Here is a 20,542-nt window from a genome sequence, read left to right on the forward strand (position 1 = left end):
GCCATAATCTGACATGTTTCTAATGCTCTGTTCTTGTTGTTGGTATGCTGCAGGTGCATTTCTGAGAGCGGGAGCAACGACTCTGCCTGTGTAATAGTTTAGGAACATCAGGGTTTTTAACTTTTATATGGCATTTTTGTAAAAGTGTCTCTTAAGGCCAATTCCTTTTTGGTAAGGTTGTTGCACCATAACACTCAAGTGCCTTAACTGTATGAAGAAACACGGCACCTCCCGCTTTTTTAACGCTGATTTGGGTGACTTGTGTAATTCGCGGAGAACCGAAGAGTTTTCGTTTTTTTTGGGGGGAGGGGGGGGTCCTTCCGTCCGTCCGCCCATCCGACTAACGGACAACTTTTCACTTCAAAAAAGAAGAAGAAATCTAGACCGCAAAATAATTAAACAAGCGAGTGCCTGTTTTTCCTGGCCAAGGGCAGGTTCCTTGAACACAACACGAGCGTAATGTGTCTTCACGTGGTATGTCTCGTCGGAAAGGAGTGTAGACTACACGCAGTGGTTCTCAAAGTGGGGTCCGCGACCCCCAATTAAGCCTTTTTACAAAAGGCTTAATTGTTCAACAAATAATATTTTATTTTTTTAATCTAAAATAGTTCATAGATTACGTTCTAATCTAACAAATCTATACATTTAAAAATCAAGCGTGTCACCCGTTACCATGGAAACAACAATAACTGGTACGTCAGTCAGAGAGCGCCACTGCTAGCATCATAGAGATATAACACGGCTAGCATACTACGAAGATGGACAGATTTTTAAAACGACCGGTTACGGCTACAAATGAAGTAAATGAAAAACAAAAAACAAAAGTAAGGAAATACGAGGAGGAGTATCTCCAATATGGATTTATTGAAGTGGAAGGGAAACTGAAATGTCTGATATGCCTGCGGTGTCTTGCCAATGAGGCGATGAAGTCTGCCAAATTGAAGAGGCACCTCGAGACCAAGCATCCAGATTATGTAAAAAAAGACCGGGCTTTTTTTGAGAGGAAGGGCGAGGACTACCGCCAGCAACAACGACGGATGGTTAACGTTACGTCTGTTTCTGCTAAAGAGCAGACGACGAATTTAGGACATGTCTGCTGATATCAAATCACAAATGCTGGAAAGACTGAGAGGGTCTAAATTCGCGGTTCAATTGGATGAGTCCACTGATGTGTCCGGCTCTGCGCGGCTCATCGCACTGGCGCGAGAGGAGAGGGAGAGCCGCAGAAGTGAGACTGACTGAGATTACTTTGAGCAACATGCATGGGAATAATTTAGAATATAATACATTTGTGTATATTTCTCGCTATTCAGATGGTCTGCTGCCTGGTGCTGCTGTTGCGCAATGTGCAGTAGTGTCCTCTTTTCGCACCATGACATTATCAGTTATGACATTTGTTTTTCACTGCTTGAGAAAATGGACTTGTGGCTGAGAGCGTGTGTCAATTGTGTGAGAGTTGGCAGCCCTGTGAACTCGCTTGACATTATTATGTATGAAACTGCCAATCAGATTTATTTACTTATTAATCGAAGGTGCCGGAACGCTTTAACCCGTGTGTGTGTGTGTGTGTGTGTGTGTGTGTGTGTGTGTGTGTGTGTGTGTGTGTGTGTGTGTGTGTGTGTGTGTGTGTGTGTGTGTGTGTGTGTGTGTGTGTGTGTGTGTGTGTGTGTGCGCGTGTGTGTGCGTGGCTATGTGTGTGAGCAACAGAAATGTCAGATACTGTATGTTGCATTTATTGATTTAGTTTGATATGTGTGTCTTCACTTGCAGAGAGAAGCAATCAGCTTCATGGACTGCCTTGCATCACTCCAATAGTGTCCAGAGCTGGCTGCCATTACAAGTAGTGGTTTGGGATTGTAACAATGCAATTGCAGTTGTTTTGCAATTTACTTGATATATGTTGCAATGCAGGCATGTGTTCAATTGTTTATAGCCTGCATTTATTTTTTTATTAGACTTTTATAAATCATTTAATTTGAACTAAGAGTGAAACACTTGATCTGTCGTGTGTGTGTGTGTGTGTGTGTGTGTGTGTGTGTGTGTGTGTGTGTGTGTGTGTGTGTGTGTGTGTGTGTTCTGAAATACTGTGTTACTTGCAGCTAATTGATTGATTGTTTTATGGGTATTCTGTGTTGAGATTGTGCAAATATTTTTAATACATATCTAATATATTTCTAATACATTGCTCTTGTGTTGTTCTTTCACATAACTAAGACTATAGAAGTCTAAAAAATAGGCTCCGTCAGATTATTCCAAGGGACATACATGTCAAGTCAAGTCAATTTTTATTTATATAGCCCAAAATCACAAAACAGAATGAGGGGGTCCTTGGTGTATTCTCTATCTTGTAAGGGGTCCTTGGCTGAAAAACAATTGAGAACCTCTGGACTAGAGTGCTGACGGAGAGCACCGGAACGCCGCTCCAGCTCTTCAAATATTGCAGTACCCATAAGGAGCAGTACACACCGCAGTGTTTGCGTGGCTGTCTTTAGTTGTAAGCACAATGGCGATCTGTTCTTTTCTACAACCAGGTGGAAGAGAGCTCTCTCCTGAGAGGCTCAAATAACCTCAGCTCAGTGAGGTTAAGGCACACCTTGATATTATCATTATAGTTATTAATGAGACATTAGAGACTAAATGAAAAACAGGTATAAAATACAATATGACAGTAACAAAAAAGTTGATAAAAATAACAAGAATAGAGTTTGAATGGGGTGACGTAGAAGATTTTTAATCTTCGACGAACTGCATTGTGGGGAGCATGGCATGGCTTTGCAAGCATCACGAGCATCTATCGGCATCAAAAGTTGAACAATGTTCAACTTTTGAGGCTCGATGCTTGGCATCAGCCAATCAAATCCCGTTTATGCAAATCCCGCCAGTGCAAGCGTAGCCAATCAAACCGCGTGCAAGCTGGGAGAGCCAGACCACAGTTCATTTCCTCATATTCCAAACGAGATATTACGGTAGCAAATCACCCGGTTCTTTACGACCGGAACTATTTACCGGGATACAAACCGGAGGAACCAGGCATGGAGGGAGGTGGCAGAGACAGTGGGTGAAACTGGTAGGTTTTTCGCCTGTTTGGAGAGTTTATATCCAGTTTACTTCGTTTTAACATTGCTATAGAGAGGCGAAGTCACGCCCATCTACTTCCGGTCCATGGGACCCCGGAAGCGAAAAATTATACATTGAATTCAATGGAGAGAGAAAACGTATCTTTTGATCCCGTTTGAATTGTGCCACGAACTACGCATATGATGTTTGTCAATCTTAAACAATCATTTCCATGTCAAAAAAGTCACATTTTGTTGAAAACTGTTGAAATATAAGACTATGAAAAATACGCGACTACAAAGACTACAAATCCCAAATCCCATTCTGGGTCACGCATGTGATGTCACAGGCGATAATGCTCCAAGTGGTTGCGAATCGTAATTAAAGCGAAGAAGAAGATTTCATAACTGATTTATTCCCTCCAATAAATATAAGAGATTGCTCCAATAAATTCACTTTTATAAGATGCCTGTGTGCTTTGTACCATGTTGTAATCACAAAAGTGATCATACCACTTGCTCGTTCTATCGCTTCCCGTCTTATGAAAGGACCAGGAGTCGCTGGATCAGACATATCAGGTAATATCATAGGTAATATACATGTTGTGGATGGAACATAATCAAGTTAGCGACCTAGCTAGTAGTGAGCACGTTAGTTAGCATTATATTACTTAGCCTTGTCATTTTTTAGTAGCCTTACCATGAAGTTATTATTTTATTACATGAAGTACACCAAAATGTTAAACAGTAAGAGTAGTCATCATGGTAAGTATTTCGTGAAACATTTGAAGAGTAGCCTACTGCGCCCTCCACCGGGTAGGCTACTAAGGAAGCAGTTCAGGGAGAGTCGAAGGAAGGCAGGCAGGCAGGGAGCTTTGAATGACATTCTTCTGGACATGTGTCATTGTGATGATAGTGAGAGTGAGTCAATCTGTTGGTTGGAAAGACAGTAGTTGAGTGATTACTGAGAGAAAATTATTAAAAGAGATAATTATTCAGTGTTGTTACTTTAAAGTGTTGTTACTGACCTTTTTCTCTTTTATTTTCTTTACCTCACCTGTAACTGCTGAGACCCTGAGGAACATGCACACTGACCTGCTCTGGCAACCTGATTTCCACTGTACGTAATAGTATTTGGTTATGGTATATTATTTATATACATCAAAGGCACAATGCACCCCCCAGAGACACACATGTATTGAGTGTGATATTTTGCATTGGTCATGTGAAATCATCTTTACATACTAGAAAACTGTAGGAGCGGCAACTTGTTTTGAAATTGAATTTTTAATATCCGATAATAAAGTTGATCTGTTTTCTTTATTCTTCTCTCTTCCCAGCTCCATCCATCACCGTTCTCTGTTCCTGCAGGTCCTGCTTGCTAATCAATGCTTTATTTTTTTACACAATTACAAATAAAGTCAATGACCTGTATGACATGAAGTTGTGCTTCATTCTGAGTCAATAATAAATTCATTCTGCCTTCAACTGCAAAATGATTGTGGACTGCACCAACATCCATGTAGCTGCCCCCCAGTAAAATGAACCAAGCAAAGCTGACACAAAGCTGTGCTCTTAAGTTGACATGAAGAATTTGTGAAATATTGGTAATTATTTGGAAAAAATGACTGACGATGCAGAAAACTTTTTTTATTTAGGAACAGTGGTCAGGTGAAGCATTTATCACTACATATGTGTCACACTTAAAAGGCCAAACACACCTCGTTTACAACTCCCCAGTTGACAGCCATGACTCCGTCTAAATTGTACCCCCCAAGCACCCTCTTCATGAGGGACGCGCATGGAGTGGATGAAAGTCCCGACCTCAGCACAGCACCAAAATTGCTGGCTGTCAACCTGCCCTGCCTGTGTAACTGCCACTGAGGATTTGTCCGCTGTCCTACGGTGGCTGTCTGGATGGCAGCTTGCTGGTCTCTGCTCAGTCGCATTGAGGCAAGAATTGCCTCAAGCCCCCGACCCCCATGCTCCTTCACCAGCTCCGGCACGGTGAAAATGGCCTGATGTTGAGGCTGCAGCTCCGGCTCAGGTGACAAAAGCCATGCCATGCCACGCTGCGCCCCTCAGTGCAGACCTGAACCAGTCTACTTCCTCAGTGGCGATGTCTCTGGCCAGTGGGTTGTAGGTCTCCTCTTGTTGTTGGTAGAGTTGAGACACCGGCTGGACTACTTTTGAAGTGCCAGGCTTCCTCCACTGGCACTCAACTTCTGTGGAGCTGATCTGCCACATGGCAAATATTGCCAATGCTGCAGCGTGGCTGCATTTGTACATCCTCCGTGCACAACCACAGACAGCGCTCTGCATCGCGCCATCCTCTCCCATGTAGATCTGTACAAATAAAGTAAGTACCATGTTTGTTAACATGCTATAATAGATTGAATGAGCAATACAAGGATGGTCCAGATCTGGGGGTGGGAGGGTTTATTTTTCCATAGTTTTGTCCTCTTGTCTGATTGTTGTTATTGTTTGTTTTTTCTGATTTTTTTGTAATTTGTGTTGTATTGGTTGTGATTGTACATTGAATTTTTTTAAATGTGCATTACATTTTTGAAAAACATTTGATCAACAAAAAAAGAATTTTTGGTCAGGATCTAGACTCAGTGTTTAGTTTATGAATTAATCAATGCTCTCTACATTAGGAAAACACATACCAGTGTACCAGAGGGAGTCACACACAGCTGTGCCTAGATAACCAAACAAATTGACAAGATAACCAAAATCCTTGAATCTACACACAGCAAATAAACTCAAATGACACAACGAGATGTAAAAGGGAGATCACACATATAGTCGATATAAAACTGGCCGCTTCAATCTGAAGAGCAACTAAAACAAAACACGGGAGTATACCTTGTTCTTGTGAACACTAATGTTATCCACAGCATACACACCCGTATACAGTACACCCGTTCTAGGTTCTGATTGGCTCTCTAGGTTGGCATTCTAGCTTCTGACTGGCTGTCCAGTTTGTCAATCACAGCCGTGGTTCATATTATGCTTGTCGACTCGTAACATCCCTAAACTTTTTTTCTTGACGGTTTTCTCAGTCAACTAATGCTATTGATAACAGTAACATAAATTAACAAAGCCCTGCACACTGCAGTCATTATATGCCGGGTCTGTGGTTCATCATCTTCTTTTTCATTCTCCTCCTTATTGACTGACATTAATCTGTTAACATTGCACTCATATTACTCACCGAAACCTTGTAAAGCCAGTCCCGCATGCTGGCTCTTACAGAACCGACTAACTCCCCTTTCGTGTATGTACAGCTCTCAACGTGCCCAGACTTGTAGTGATTTTCACCTCGTTTTATACTTTTATTCTCATTCTGAAAGAATGAGGTGAAATGTGCCAACGTGACGGCCATCTTTGTGTTGGTGACGCGTATTGTGCGGGACCAGAGACATGTAGTTCACTGAGCGGCTTAACACAAAAAAATGTGTTACTTCACAGTTTTACGACACATTTAAATTTTTTGGACTTGCAAAATGTTCTTTTAAATTGACAAACATCATATGTGTCATTTGTGGCACAATTCAAACGGGATCAAAAGATACGTTTTCTCTCTCCATTGAATTCAATGTATAATTTTCCGCTTCCGGGGTCCCATGGAGGCTCCCGGAAGGGGAGGGACTTCGCCTCTCTATTGCTTTGTATGTCGGGGGCGGGAGATTCATGTGATTGGTTGCTCGCAAAAAATCGCCAAGCTTCAGACACGCCCAGCTTCAAGATTTTTTCATGCCTGTAGTGTAGACGGGCCGTAAGACATTGGTGAAGAGTGCTGTCAGTCAGGGAGCAGCGAGTGCTACTTTTGATTGAGTTCATGTGTGAAAAGCTTGATTCACATGTGTATGTTGATCCAAACATACTGAGCACACAGATCGCTACTTTCTGAACGTTAGGGAACTGCTGTTTTTTGACATCACTCCAAAACTTCGCTGGCCCGTTGGTGCGCTGCATGTCAATAAGTTCCAGTGTATATTTCCCCTTGTCGATGCAGGGGAGGGGACCACTTCCTTTGCTCTGGTTGATACGTCCCCCCCTACCTACCCGCAATAGTGAAGGGGTCTCTGGCAAAGCCCATCATCCCCTCTGTGGGCAGAGCAAGTCCATCCAATCGACCGGCAAAGTTCTCTTTCAACCTTGCAATGAAATCTGTCATCACATCCGTGATTTGTGCCGGAGATGTGATGTGTTTGGGGAGCGTCGGAAAATACAGCATCCGACCCGTGCTCAAGTCGGTCGCGAAAAGGTCCAGCTTGACCTGGATCTGCTCCACAAGATCAATGACCGTTTTGTCTCTGTTTACGCTTCAGAGTTGAGAGAGACATGTTTTTGGGTTGCTATCATAGGACCACCGTCCTATGCACCACTAGATGCACCACTAGAGGCACTTTCAAAAAACGTGCTGCGTTGTGGTTTGGTGGTTTCTATGCAACGTGGAGTGTTGCGTCCATGGTCTGTACTAGTGTAGGAATTTGGCTACGGGAGGCTGGGCCACTCGGGAGTTGGTTCTGGGCCGCATCTGCCCCGCGGACCGCCAGTTGAATAGGCCTGCTGTAGCCTGTGTACTGTATTCATACACTACAAGGGTTGGATACATTGAAGTGTACAATGTAATGTCATCCACTGTTAAAAGGACTTGTTGTTTGTCGTATGTTGGATTGCATTATAGTTAAGAGGATTATATCCAGCCTTTGTTTGTTCTTTAGTCTTAAGTTTCCATTATAAGTCTTTAAACTCTGTCTGTCTTCTGAAAATATGTATGTTACATTCTTTTAGCACTTTAACATCTCTTTCATTTGTGATTTGCTTGTGTTGTCAAAAGAAATAAAACTTGCTTTACTTAAGAATGAGAGTTGTTTTTTGTTCGTGTTAGTGTTTGATTGTCTGAAGGTGTTTCTCTGCCAGTAAACAAAAGTGAAGAGATTATACTTCTGTGGTAAGTTGTCTTGTGTGACAGGAGGTGAGTCATCCAGGGGCACGTCAGCCCCGCTATCTGTTCACTCGATCTGCAGCCGAAAGACTTCTTCTCCCAGTGAAGCTGCCCTGTCTTCTCCACATTCTCTGTCATGGCCAAGAGCCAGGCCATGACAGCAGAGGTGTTTTCTATGATCTGATGATGATCTTTCTGCGAATGAGAGCTGGTGATCCTGTGGGGTGATTACTGGCATCACACAGCCAAAACGTCACAAGACTCTAATGTCAGACCTGTTAAAAGTGAAGTGTATTGTCATATTAAAGAAACAGGAGGGATTGTGATTGGTCATGTGTTTGTGACCTGAATGAATTGTGGGTGTACCATATAAGGAAACGCACTGTACACATGACCATATTTGGAAGGTATGCTGTACTTATCATGAGGTTACTTTAGGTCATACATTTTGCAAAGTGATCTTTAATATTTAACTTATGTTTAAGCCTATATTAAACTCATATTAATTCAGGTGTTTTATAATGTTTTAACAATTAAACTTCACAGGGCTGGCTACAATGGAGTTTCAATGCAATGTAACTCAATAATGGAAGTGCCAGCTGCTGGTTGTGTTTGTGTTATAGAGGGACTATGTATTTAGTTTGTTTGATTGCATTGCATTGTGAAGGGATAATGTCCAGACATTGTATGTCTTATAGTCTGAAATTAAATATCCATTAAGTCTGTAAACTCTGCCTGCCTATCAAATATTTTTTCCTATGGATCACTTTAATACAAAAACACTTTTATTTAAGAATGAGTATTTTTGTATTCTACAAAACTAAAAACACACTACTGTAGAGGTGTTATTATCTGACGAACTCCCCTCTCTCTGGCAGCAACAGGAAATGCCCGTTTCAAATCAGCATCTCAAAAACTCCAAATGTAAACTTGAAGGTTTGTAATTGGGCCCAAAGATCAGCATATCCTTCAAATTAAACCTATTGGTTGAAAAAAACTGGGCTCATTCACCAAAATAGTTCAAACAGACTAACGGGAACTGCACAAGGCGATGAGTCAAAGCAGTTTTTTTTCTTTGTTACTAGTGGAACGTGTGTGTGTGTGTGTGTGTGTGTGTGTGTGTGTGTGTGTGTGTGTGTGTGCGTGTGTGTGTGTGTGTGTGTGTGTGTGTGTGTGTGTGTGTGTGTGTGTGTGTGTGTGTGTGTGTGTGTGTGTGTGTGTGTTTGTGTAAAAGAGATAAAGAAGTGTGCGGCCTTGTTGCAGTGTAATGCTTTCACTCTTCAAGAAGTCAAGCCTATTTCCATGTCTAAGTCATAACAAGCAATTCCACTCTTTATTGAGAAAGTATAAGCAAGTTATCTCATTCCCACCAACCAACAGTTTCAAGCAAAACCTAAAGAGATATTAATATCTAAGTAGAATTCCTATTGTTATCTAAATGTCATGGGAATTTATAATAATTCAATATATATAGTTTCCTAACCAGGGAATTATCATATGGATGTTAGGGTTGTAATTACCATGCTGTGCTTCCCCTTCTTCCCCCCACCTTTCTTAAGACTGTAATGTAAATGACCTAGCTGAATTAATCCTCTTCCCTTTGCTGTGTAACTTGGTCAGATCTTTGTATCAGTGATGCAGGTTATCTGTCCTTCCTGGAAATAGATAGTTTCTGTTAAATGCTATAACTCTTTATGAAATGACAACTTTGGTTTAAGCTTGTATCTTTGTTCTTTTCTTACCAGAAGATTAAGTGTGGGATTTCCACCACACTACATTACATTACATGTTAGACGCTTTTAACCAAATCAACTTAAATACTCAAAACTGTGGGCAATCCCCACAGGATCAATTTGGGGTGAAGTGTCTCAGGGACACAACGACATGCTGAGTGCAGTGGGGTTTGAACCTGTGACCCCCTGATCCCAACACCAGCGCTCTATCCACTGCGCCACACTAAACAATTCCAACTAGTTGTAAACAAACGAAAAAAAGGGCGAGGATGAAGGAACACCTGTGACTCTAACAGTCTCTTGATCTACGGAAAGATAACAGAGTTTAAAAGTGTTTAGAGCTGATATGAGAGTTATCCTATCGACAGAAAATCTATTTATCTTTCTGTTTCACAAGAAGAAGTAACCACTCATCCTCCAGCTACTTCCCCCCCAGGCGTACCGTCTGAAATAAAAAGGGCTTTGTGCTCTGGGATCTGGGATCGTAGCCAAAATCAACAAAAATGGCCCGCACAGTGACAACAAATTAGAAGAGGCTGGTAAGATGCACATGTTTATTAAATGTGGAAACTGTGACAGTATGAACATAAAGGGGCAAAAAGTGAATGCTCAGGACAGAGGACCAATTTCAGAACAATCTACAGACCATGTGATTCTACAGCCACATGAACCTCCCTCAAACAGCTGCTGCTAATACAACTTTCTTCCCCTGCACATCTTTGATTGTGTGTGGGTGTGTGTGGAAACAGAGTCATTCCTTGCATGACTAAGCTTGCCTAAAAATATCCAAGTGAATAAAGATTGTGTCCTTTCTTGATTGTTTCTGTTTCATATTTGATTTCATATCCTGTATTAGTTATACTTACGATATTTTGACTATATTTCCCCATTTTCATGCTTGTTAAATTACTGTTATGTACCTTATTAGAAAGAGGTTGCTGTCTCTTAACTCACATAAATGTAAGATTAAGATTTATAATTTTACGATAAGTTATCTTACACTAACCCATTTGTTTTGCTGCTCCTGGGATGGTTGAATATTCTCCCTTTGTGGCTCAACTTCTTAGACACTCTTTAAAGTAGAGACACTACATACTGATATACACCTGAACATCAGCAGGAGAGGACTCTTTAAAGTAGAGACACTACATACTGATATACACCTGAACATCAGCAGGAGAGGACTCTTTAAAGTAGAGACACTACATACTGATATACACCTGAACATCAGCAGGAGAGGACTCTTTAAAGTAGAGACACTACATACTGATATACACCTGAACATCAGCAGGAGAGGACTCTTTAAAGTAGAGACACTACATACTGATATACACCTGAACATCAGCAGGAGAGGACTCTTTAAAGTAGAGACACTACATACTGATATACACCTGAACATCAGCAGGAGAGGACTCTTTAAAGTAGAGACACTACATACTGATATACACCTGAACATCAGCAGGAGAGGACTCTTTAAAGTAGAGACACTACATACTGATATACACCTGAACATCAGCAGGAGAGGACTCTTTAAAGTAGAGACACTACATACTGATATACACCTGAACATCAGCAGGAGAGGACTCTTTAAAGTAGAGACACTACATACTGATATACACCTGAACATCAGCAGGAGAGGAATCTTTAAAGTAGAGACACTACATACTGATATACACCTGAACATCAGCAGGAGAGGACTCTTTAAAGTAGAGACATTACATACTGATATACACCTGAACATCAGCAGGAGAGGACTCTTTAAAGTAGAGACACTACATACTGATATACACCTGAACATCAGCAGGAGAGGACTCTTTAAAGTAGAGACACTACATACTGATATACACCTGAACATCAGCAGGAGAGGACTCTTTAAAGTAGAGACACTACATACTGATATACACCTGAACATCAGCAGGAGAGGACTCTTTAAAGTAGAGACACTACATACTGATATACACCTGAACATCAGCAGGAGAGGACTCTTTAAAGTAGAGACACTACATACTGATATACACCTGAACATCAGCAGGAGAGGACTCTTTAAAGTAGAGACATTACATACTGATATACACCTGAACATCAGCAGGAGAGGACTCTTTAAAGTAGAGACACTACATACTGATATACACCTGAACATCAGCAGGAGAGGACTCTTTAAAGTAGAGACACTACATACTGATATACACCTGAACATCAGCAGGAGAGGACTCTTTAAAGTAGAGACACTACATACTGATATACACCTGAACATCAGCAGGAGATGACTCTTTACAGTAGAGACACTACATACTGATATACACCTGAACATCAGCAGGAGAGGACTCTTTAAAGTAGAAACACTACATACTGATATACACCTGAACATCAGCTGGAGAGGACTCTTTAAAGTAGAGACACTACATACTGATATACACCTGAACATCAGCAGGAGAGGACTCTTTAAAGTAGAGACACTACATACTGATATACACCTGAACATCAGCAGGAGAGGACTCTTTAAAGTAGAGACACTACATACTGATATACACCTGAACATCAGCAGGAGAGGACTCTTTAAAGTAGAGACACTACATACTGATATACACCTAAACATCAGCAGGAGAGGACTCTTTAAAGTAGAGACACTACATACTGATATACACCTGAACATCAGCAGGAGAGGACTCTTTAAAGTAGAGACACTACATACTGATATACATCTGAACATAAGCAGGGGAGGACTCTTTAAAGTAGAGACACTACATACTGATATACACCTGAACATCAGCAGGAGAGGACTCTTTAAAGTAGAGACACTACATACTGATATACACCTGAACATCAGCAGGAGAGGACTCTTTAAAGTAGAGACACTACATACTGATATACACCTGAACATCAGCAGGAGAGAACTCTTTAAAGTAGAGACACTACATACTGATATACACCTAAACATCAGCAGGAGAGGACTCTTTAAAGTAGAGACACTACATACTGATATACACCTGAACATCAGCAGGAGAGGACTCTTTAAAGTAGAGACACTACATACTGATATACATCTGAACATAAGCAGGGGAGGACTCTTTAAAGTAGAGACACTACATACTGATATACACCTGAACATCAGCAGGAGAGGACTCTTCAAAGTAGAGACACTACATATTGATATACACCTGAACATCAGCAGGAGAGGACTCTTTAAAGTAGAGACACTAAATACTGATATACACCTGAACATCAGCAGGAGAGGACTCTTTAAAGTAGAGACACTACATACTGATATACACCTGAACATCAGCAGGAGAGGACTCTTTAAAGTAGAGACACTACATACTGATATACACCTGAACATCAGCAGGAGAGGACTCTTTAAAGTAGAGACACTACATACTGATATACACCTGAACATCAGCAGGAGAGGACTCTTTAAAGTAGAGATACTACATACTGATATACACCTGAACATCAGCAGGAGAGGACTCTTTAAAGTAGAAACACTACATACTGATATACACCTGAACATCAGCAGGAGAGGACTCTTTAAAGTAGAGACACTACATATTGATATACACCTGAACATCAGCAGGAGAGGACTCTTTAAAGTAGAGACACTACATACTGATATACAGCTGAACATCAGCAGGAGAGGACTCTTTAAAGTAGAGACACTGATATACTGATATACACCTGAACATCAGCAGAAGAGGACTCTTTAAAGTAGAGACACTACACACTGATATACACCTAAACATCAGCCGGAGAGGACTCTTTAAAGTAGAGACACTACATACTGATATACACCTGAACATCAGCAGGAGAGGACTCTTTAAAGTAGAGAAACTACATACTGATATACACCTGAACATCAGCAGGAGAGGACTCTTTAAAGTAGAGACACTACATACTGATATACACCTGAACATCAGCAGGAGAGGACTCTTTAAAGTAGAGACACTACATACTGATATACACCTGAACATCAGCAGGAGAGGACTCTTTAAAGTAGAGACACTGATATGAGCATGACAATGAGCATAACAGGGCCCATTTAACTTCCAAGCTCTGTTTATATTTTCTCCTCGCTGTCACCACAAAACAATCTCCTCCATTGACCCCTGGCTTCTCTAATAAAGTGGAGAGCTTTTGTGTGATAAAATAAAATGTTCAGAATAAATATTCTGCACAATTAATGTTGTTAAAATTCTGTCTATTCCAGTGAGCGTATGATTTGCATTCTCCAGCTGTGGACACAGTAACATAACACATATGCATCTAAAGAGATGAAACCCAATAATAATGCACTAATGTTCCATGATGATTTATTGTGTGTTCTGACATTTTGCTGACTATTAGCCGCTGCAATCTCTTTCAATGGCCATAACCCAACACGGTGAGCAAGACAACTAAAGGAAACCCCCTGCTCCTCTGATTATGACTATGACTCAGGCCCTTCCTGTATATTACAGCTTCAGGTGGTTAACCAAAGCTAAACTCCATGAGAACTGGAGAGCAAGTTATACAAGTGTTTGAGTTATCTTAATGCCTTCTCCTTTTCAGTGAGAGATAATGGAGTCTGATTCTTTCTTTTCCTGTTTATCGACAAGACTAACTATAACATGCCTTTCATTATTAATGTAATGGTTTCCTCAGTGGTTGTGGCTTTTTCTCTCGCATGTTATATGACTGTTTTCTTAATGTCTGACTGATGGTTTTCAAAAAATGATTAAATTCTCTTAAAGAGGAACGTTGTTGAAAAGGAGCTGTTTGCAGACATGCTAAACAAATCTCAAAACTTAAAGATAACACCTCACAGGAAGTATCTTACTGTCCTCACATTTTGTAACATCTCCTGTCTGTGCTGATTATCACACCTTATCTTCGCTTAAACACCCACACAGTGACCACAATATACAAATCACTCAAGTTACAGAGGAAAACAAAGGTTGAGAGAGGAAGTGTTTGTGCAAAAGTGTCAAGACTGGTTTTGAATCAAACGCAGATAACCAGAACCGTGAAACTAAAATATCCAGCTACTGTTATTACACACTTTTACTACAAAAAATGACATTGAGGTTTTAAATATGAGGCCTTTTTGAATAACACACTGAGTTAACACTTCCTTTCCGTGGTGGGGATGTGATCCGTTTTCTATTAATGTCCTATTTTTCCTCACTTTCCAAAAGGGAAATGTCCAGTCTTGTCCTCAGAACATTTTAAGTACAAGAGCACACACTCAAAAACACACACTGTATCAAGGGGAAAGTACGTAGGACAATCCGATGTTGGACACTGGAATTTCCCAAGAGCACAAATGTAACAGGCGTCCAATCCTGGTGTTGTTTTGGATTATATTTTGCAAGGTATTTGGTCCATGTGTCTTGTTTTCTTTTCCTTACTGTTTCTGTGTTTTCCAGCCAATTTGCCGGGTTCCTTTCACCTGCGGCCCCTCTTGTTTATGTATGGTTCAGATTAATAGTATTGCTTTCAACTAACCTAATAAAGTTAGGTGAAATCTGTTGACATAATACATTTAATTAAAGTCAACGGTTCAGGTTTTTGCCCTCCTATTCACAATGGCATAAAATCTGGAGTGTTAATTTAACACTCTGAGATAAGGACCATATGTTAACACCGCCCACTTCCTGACCGTGTTCATTTAACACTTAGAGTCCTTTTAACACTGAGCCATGGTGAACATATGGTCCTTATCTCAGAGTGTTAAATCAACACTCCAGATTTGACTGTGTACATAAAGCAAACAAACTAAATGATAAACCTGTACCTTATCTGTGCCTCAGGATGGCCTTATGGAAAAGGTAGTAAGAGCAATAGAGGCGAAAGAGGAAGTGCATCTTTGCCAGCAGTGCAGAGGTAGTTATCACGAGAAGAATTTACTGAAATAGCATGCAGCATTAATGAACTGTCACGTAGCAGTGTAAGAACAGACCTTAGTCATGGATTTGTTTTCCTAATATACACTCAGGCCCAACATCTAACGTCTGTGGGTTTTCTCTGGAAAAGGAAGTGGCTGGTTGCTATGACAATCAATCAATCAATCAATCAATCAATCTTTATTTATATAGCCCAATATCACAAATGTTACATTTGTCTCAGTGGACTTCAAAGTTTGTAAAGAATATCAGTATGAAAATATGACACCCCCTGTCCTTAGACCCTCACATCGTACAAGGAAACACTTCCAAAGAAGGAAAAAACTAATCAGGGAAGTAGTATGATGAGAGTCAGGCAGGACCGCAGAGATAGGTTCAGCCACGACTCGAAATCCAGGACTCAGATCTAGGACTCAGGAGTCAGGACTCAGGAGTCAGGACTCAGGATGCAGGATCCAGGACACATGATTCAGGATCCAGGACACAGGAACGAACCAACAGGATCAGCCACGACTCAGGATCCCGGCGTAGACAGACACCAAAAGTAATTTGGGGGAAGCTGGGTTATTCGGAACATGAGAGTAGGTACAGACAGAGAGAAGGAAGAAGTAAGTAGTCCCCCGACAGTCTAGTTTTCTATTTATTCATTGTTTTAAGGGTGGGGGTGTTACGGCTGTATGTATTCCCAGTTTCTTTTTCCCTTTGGTTCCTCTACCCAGGTGTGCTGCATTTCTGTAACGAGGTTCAGACGAGGTGCACCTGGAGAAGGAAGTGCTTAAAAGCTCCAGTGCAGCAGCAGAAGACAGAGGCCTCTGGTGTGGGGACTGCTGTGATTCTGCCTCTCATCCTAGGATGGATAGTTAAACATTTGATGTGTTGGTTATAATAAATCCTATGGATTTGATGATTTTAAAGGTGTCTTTCGTGTTCTATTTGGGTCAGTGGTGGAATTTTGTTAGCCCCATAGGGCCATTCTAAGGGTGGGGCGTAACAAATAGGGGCTCGTCCGGGATAGAATGTCCATGAGGTAAGGTCAATTTGTAAGCATTTGTATCTAGTGGCCGTTTGCTTTGTGGAGACATTGTGTTTGAGTTAATGTGTGGTTGTTGCTGTTTGTTTAGTTGGGCATGTAATTGTTTCACCAGCTTGCAATTTCAGTGTTGAGCACCCTGAATAGTTAGTCACCGGGCAGGTTTGAAGATCTTGCCACTTTTGTTTTGCCTTTCTTATTTTTGGTACGCTTCAGTGTATTGCTTTAGGCTATATCTATGGTCTTCGGTGATGCACTGAGTTCAGCGTTTAAAGTCGCCTCGAGCTCGGCAAGCCACTGAAGACTAGCTAGGTTAGTTAGCCATCTCCATCAACAGCTCAGGGTTGGGGTTCCTCACTACTGCTTGTTTTCCCAGTTTTTGTACAGCAACTTTTGACTCCACTTTTTGTTTGGCCACTGACTGTGGAGCTATACTAAATGCACGTTCAGTAACCTGTGGTATGTGACTTTAGGTGGTGGTATATGCAGTCCACATTAGTTGGGTACATTTCGGGTTGCTGCTTGGGTGTAAGTAGGCAACAGTTGTGTGTAGTTTACTACAGTGTGACCATGTGTGTTGTGGTTGTTGCAGTCCACTTGTTGGTGGTCACTTGTGTGTTGTTGCTGTCATGTATTTAATTGTAGCAAATTAGTAGTTTGGTGTTCATACCGGTTCAAGTGAGCTTGTGTTGCTGGTTTCCTGCATCCATCACAGTAACTTGTGTATGTGGTTGGAAGATCACATGGTGTCCATTTTTGTGTTGTGGTAGTGGCAGTTCACTCTTGTTGGATCATAGTGTTGCTATTAGTGAATGGCAGCAACTTTGTAGTTGGTCTACTTGTGGTGATCCTTTTAGGTCTGTGGCTGTTGCACTCCACACTGTGTTGGACATGTCTGTTACGGTTTGTGTGTTGGTAAACGCAGTAACTTGATTTGGCTTTGTAGTTTGTTACCTCATGGTGGTAGCGATTTTGTTTCATTGATTTGGCTACTAGTGTGGTTGCTGCTCATTCTGTGTGGGAGCATCTTAGTTGGCCCTGTTTTAGAGTTTGAATATATCTTGTTCCACATTTGACCCAGGTTGACACCTTTTGTCAGCAGTCCTTAATCTGTTGTCTAATCTAATGCATTCATTTCATATTGATATATTAAGTATGGTGTACTTAAGTGTATGCCTGCATACAGCCTTGATAAAAGTCACCGAAATGCCACATTCATTTCAATGAATAGAATAGTATGGTGTTAGTTTTCCATTTATTCATTCTTTTAAGGGTGGGGGTGTTACGGCTGTATGTATTCCCTGTTTCTTTTTCCCTTTGGTTCCTCTACCCAGGTGTGCTGTAACGAGTTGCATCTGGAGAAGGAAGTGCTGATTCCACAAAAGTGGAGCTTGATAAGAAAAGGCTCTGGCTCCCATTGTACGTTTAGACTCTAGGAACAACCCTGCATTCTTGGAACGCAATGCCTTAGGACAGTAGGGTATAATGGGTTCTGACAAGAGCATGTGTGTGAAAATGTGTCATGATTTCATTGCTCTAGGTATATCAATTTGAAGTAGCAGATTCCAGTTAAATGATCCAATGCTGCCAATCTGGAGATATAGATGTTTGTGTCTTAGATTTCTATCTAAAATATGTATGCATATCTGTTTGATGTTTTTTTGCTGATTATGAACATTTTGGGACCTTTGCTTTGTGTTTCTAGTTTGCCGAGTCATAAGTTGCTGTCCCTACTTTCTTTGAGCACATTTTAGGAAACAACCACATTGTTTTGTTGTGTACATTTGGGATAACATTTAATCAAAAAGTGAAGCAGCCTGAAACCTAGAAAGAGAGAAAAGGAAATAAGCTTAATCATTTAGCAATTCACACTTTCGTATTTCTTTCTCTGTTTTCAGAATACAGTATGAGTCATAATACGCAGGAACCTTAAAGGTCAAAGGCTGCGACTAAATGGGAAAGGAATGTTGTTATGACCCGGCTCAAAAGGCCACAAGGAGACACAACATGTTGACGGTTAACAAAATATGTTTATTTAGGACAAACAAATCAAATCATGTGTGACTGTCAGTGGTATCAGTAGTGTAAATGCAGGGTGAGGATTGTATGGACATGTATGTGTGTGAGAGTGTTGAAGTGCATAAAGTAAAGCCCAATCCCAAAACACTCCCTCGACCCTACCCCTCCGTGACGGAGTGAACTCCGTCTGTAGCCACACTCGCAGCTCAACGAGGCTCCTTCCTGTCAGATGGAGGGAGTAAATATAGCGGCAAGCTTTGGGACAAACTCCCCTCTCTCCAGCAGAAACAGGAAATGCCGTAACTGTATGTAACAACGGTTTCAAATCAGCATCTCTTAGACAACAAGTTTAAATGAATAACTCAAATAAAACTCCAAACATCTTTCATTGTGTTTCAAAGCTCTTAGTTTTAAACCTGATGTTTATAAGCTTCTTAGTTTTTGCAACGGTCTGTAAATATACACACCTTTATAATAAAATGCACACATTTACCTTTTTCTAGACTAAACACAGGTATGATCCTAAGTTAAAAAATCTGAGGTTATCATGAGGTTGTTAACATCGCAGTTTATCAGTGGATGTTTGCTGGAACTACTTGTAAACAGCATGTTTCCTGACGGACACACACAGCGTGACTCCGGTCAGGTAGAGACCGGTCTCAAGTCAGCACCGCTGCAGACTCGCTGTTTGAGGGCTTGATAGCCCACCCCCCCCCCTCCACACCGCTCCACACACGTTGCTTTGGAACAGCCCTCAACATGGCGGACCCTCCGCGTGAACGCGCAAACGGAGGGGTAGGGTGTAGGGGGCGGTTTGGGAATGGGCCTAAAGCAACTGAAGAAACTCATAATGTACTCAACAAAAACCGGGGTGCCTGAGAGCACAGAGAGGCTTTAAATAGCTGTAGGGCACCAGACCCAGGTGCCCTGAGTTTACTGCAAGCACCTATCACCACAGACAGGACAGCCACCTCCTCTCTACTGATGCACCCACAGGGGCATCACAGCCCCCCCCCCCCCTTAAGACGGGGCCCCAAAGGGATCCACGACAACCCAACCTCCTTCTTAACTCCAGCTTTTTTACTTTCCTTCTTAGGACTGGAGGACGCTCCTCCTCAGCCGCTGTCTTTGAGCTCTTGCCTTGCGATTTCGTACTGCTTCTTTGCCTCCACTGCCTTTATGTCCAACTCCTCCTTGGGTTGGCTGGCGTTGAGCCACAGCATGTAGGCGCTCATCGGCCTCTTGGCCGCGCCGACCTCCTTCGGCCTCCTCTTCTTCTCTTTGCGGGGTCTCCTCTCTTTCTTCTCCTTCACCACTTTGACTGTCTTCTCCTTCTTTGTCTCGATCTCAAAGTCGAAGGACCGTGCTTGACCACTTTTTCTAGACTCCGAAACAGGTAGGTCAGTCGACATCCTACGGCTCAGCGCACGCGTAACAGTATAAACTGGAAACACACTTGGAAATTACAAACCGCTCTCATCTGGCTCTACAGATGCCAACGGCCTGGAAACCACCACAGGCGGTGGCACACCCGCCCACACAGCACTACCAGCAAGATCGTTGCCCAAAATCATCTGTACCCCATCAAGTGGCAACGCGGGACGCACGCCGATAGACACAACTCCCCGTACCAGCTCACAATCCAACACTAATGTATGACGTCGCACAGGAATCAAGCCCATCTCCATGCCCCTCATCAGCACAAAATCCCCAGTCTCTGTCGAAAAAGGCAATACTGACTCAACAATAAATGAGTGTCTAGCTGCTGTGTCACGCAACAACTTAATCGGAACATACTTGTTACTACCGACTATTGATACAACGGCTTCCGTTATGAACGGATTAAAAACAGAACCCACATCCAAGTCGGC

The 20,542-nt window shown here is 41.8% G+C and overlaps 1 protein-coding gene across 3 annotated transcripts in view; it reads left to right on the forward strand.

Annotated features, from left to right (window-relative positions):
• LOC307043872 (uncharacterized protein) overlaps positions 1–20,542 on the forward strand; it is a 93,206-nt gene that overhangs the window by 7,062 nt on the left and 65,602 nt on the right. The window contains exon 9 of one of the 3 annotated variants that reach the window (XM_079688792.1): positions 54–2,178. The exons of 1 other annotated variant lie outside the window; for it this stretch is intronic. The gene's annotated coding sequence lies outside the window, so the exon portion shown is untranslated. Of the gene's footprint in view, positions 1–53; positions 2,179–20,542 lie in introns of those variants that run through there. One more of the 3 variants, XM_079688793.1, reaches the window with a different exon arrangement.

This window comes from Notothenia rossii, assembly GCF_949606895.1.
Source record: "Notothenia rossii genome assembly, chromosome: 6".
NCBI lineage: Eukaryota > Metazoa > Chordata > Actinopteri > Perciformes > Nototheniidae > Notothenia > Notothenia rossii.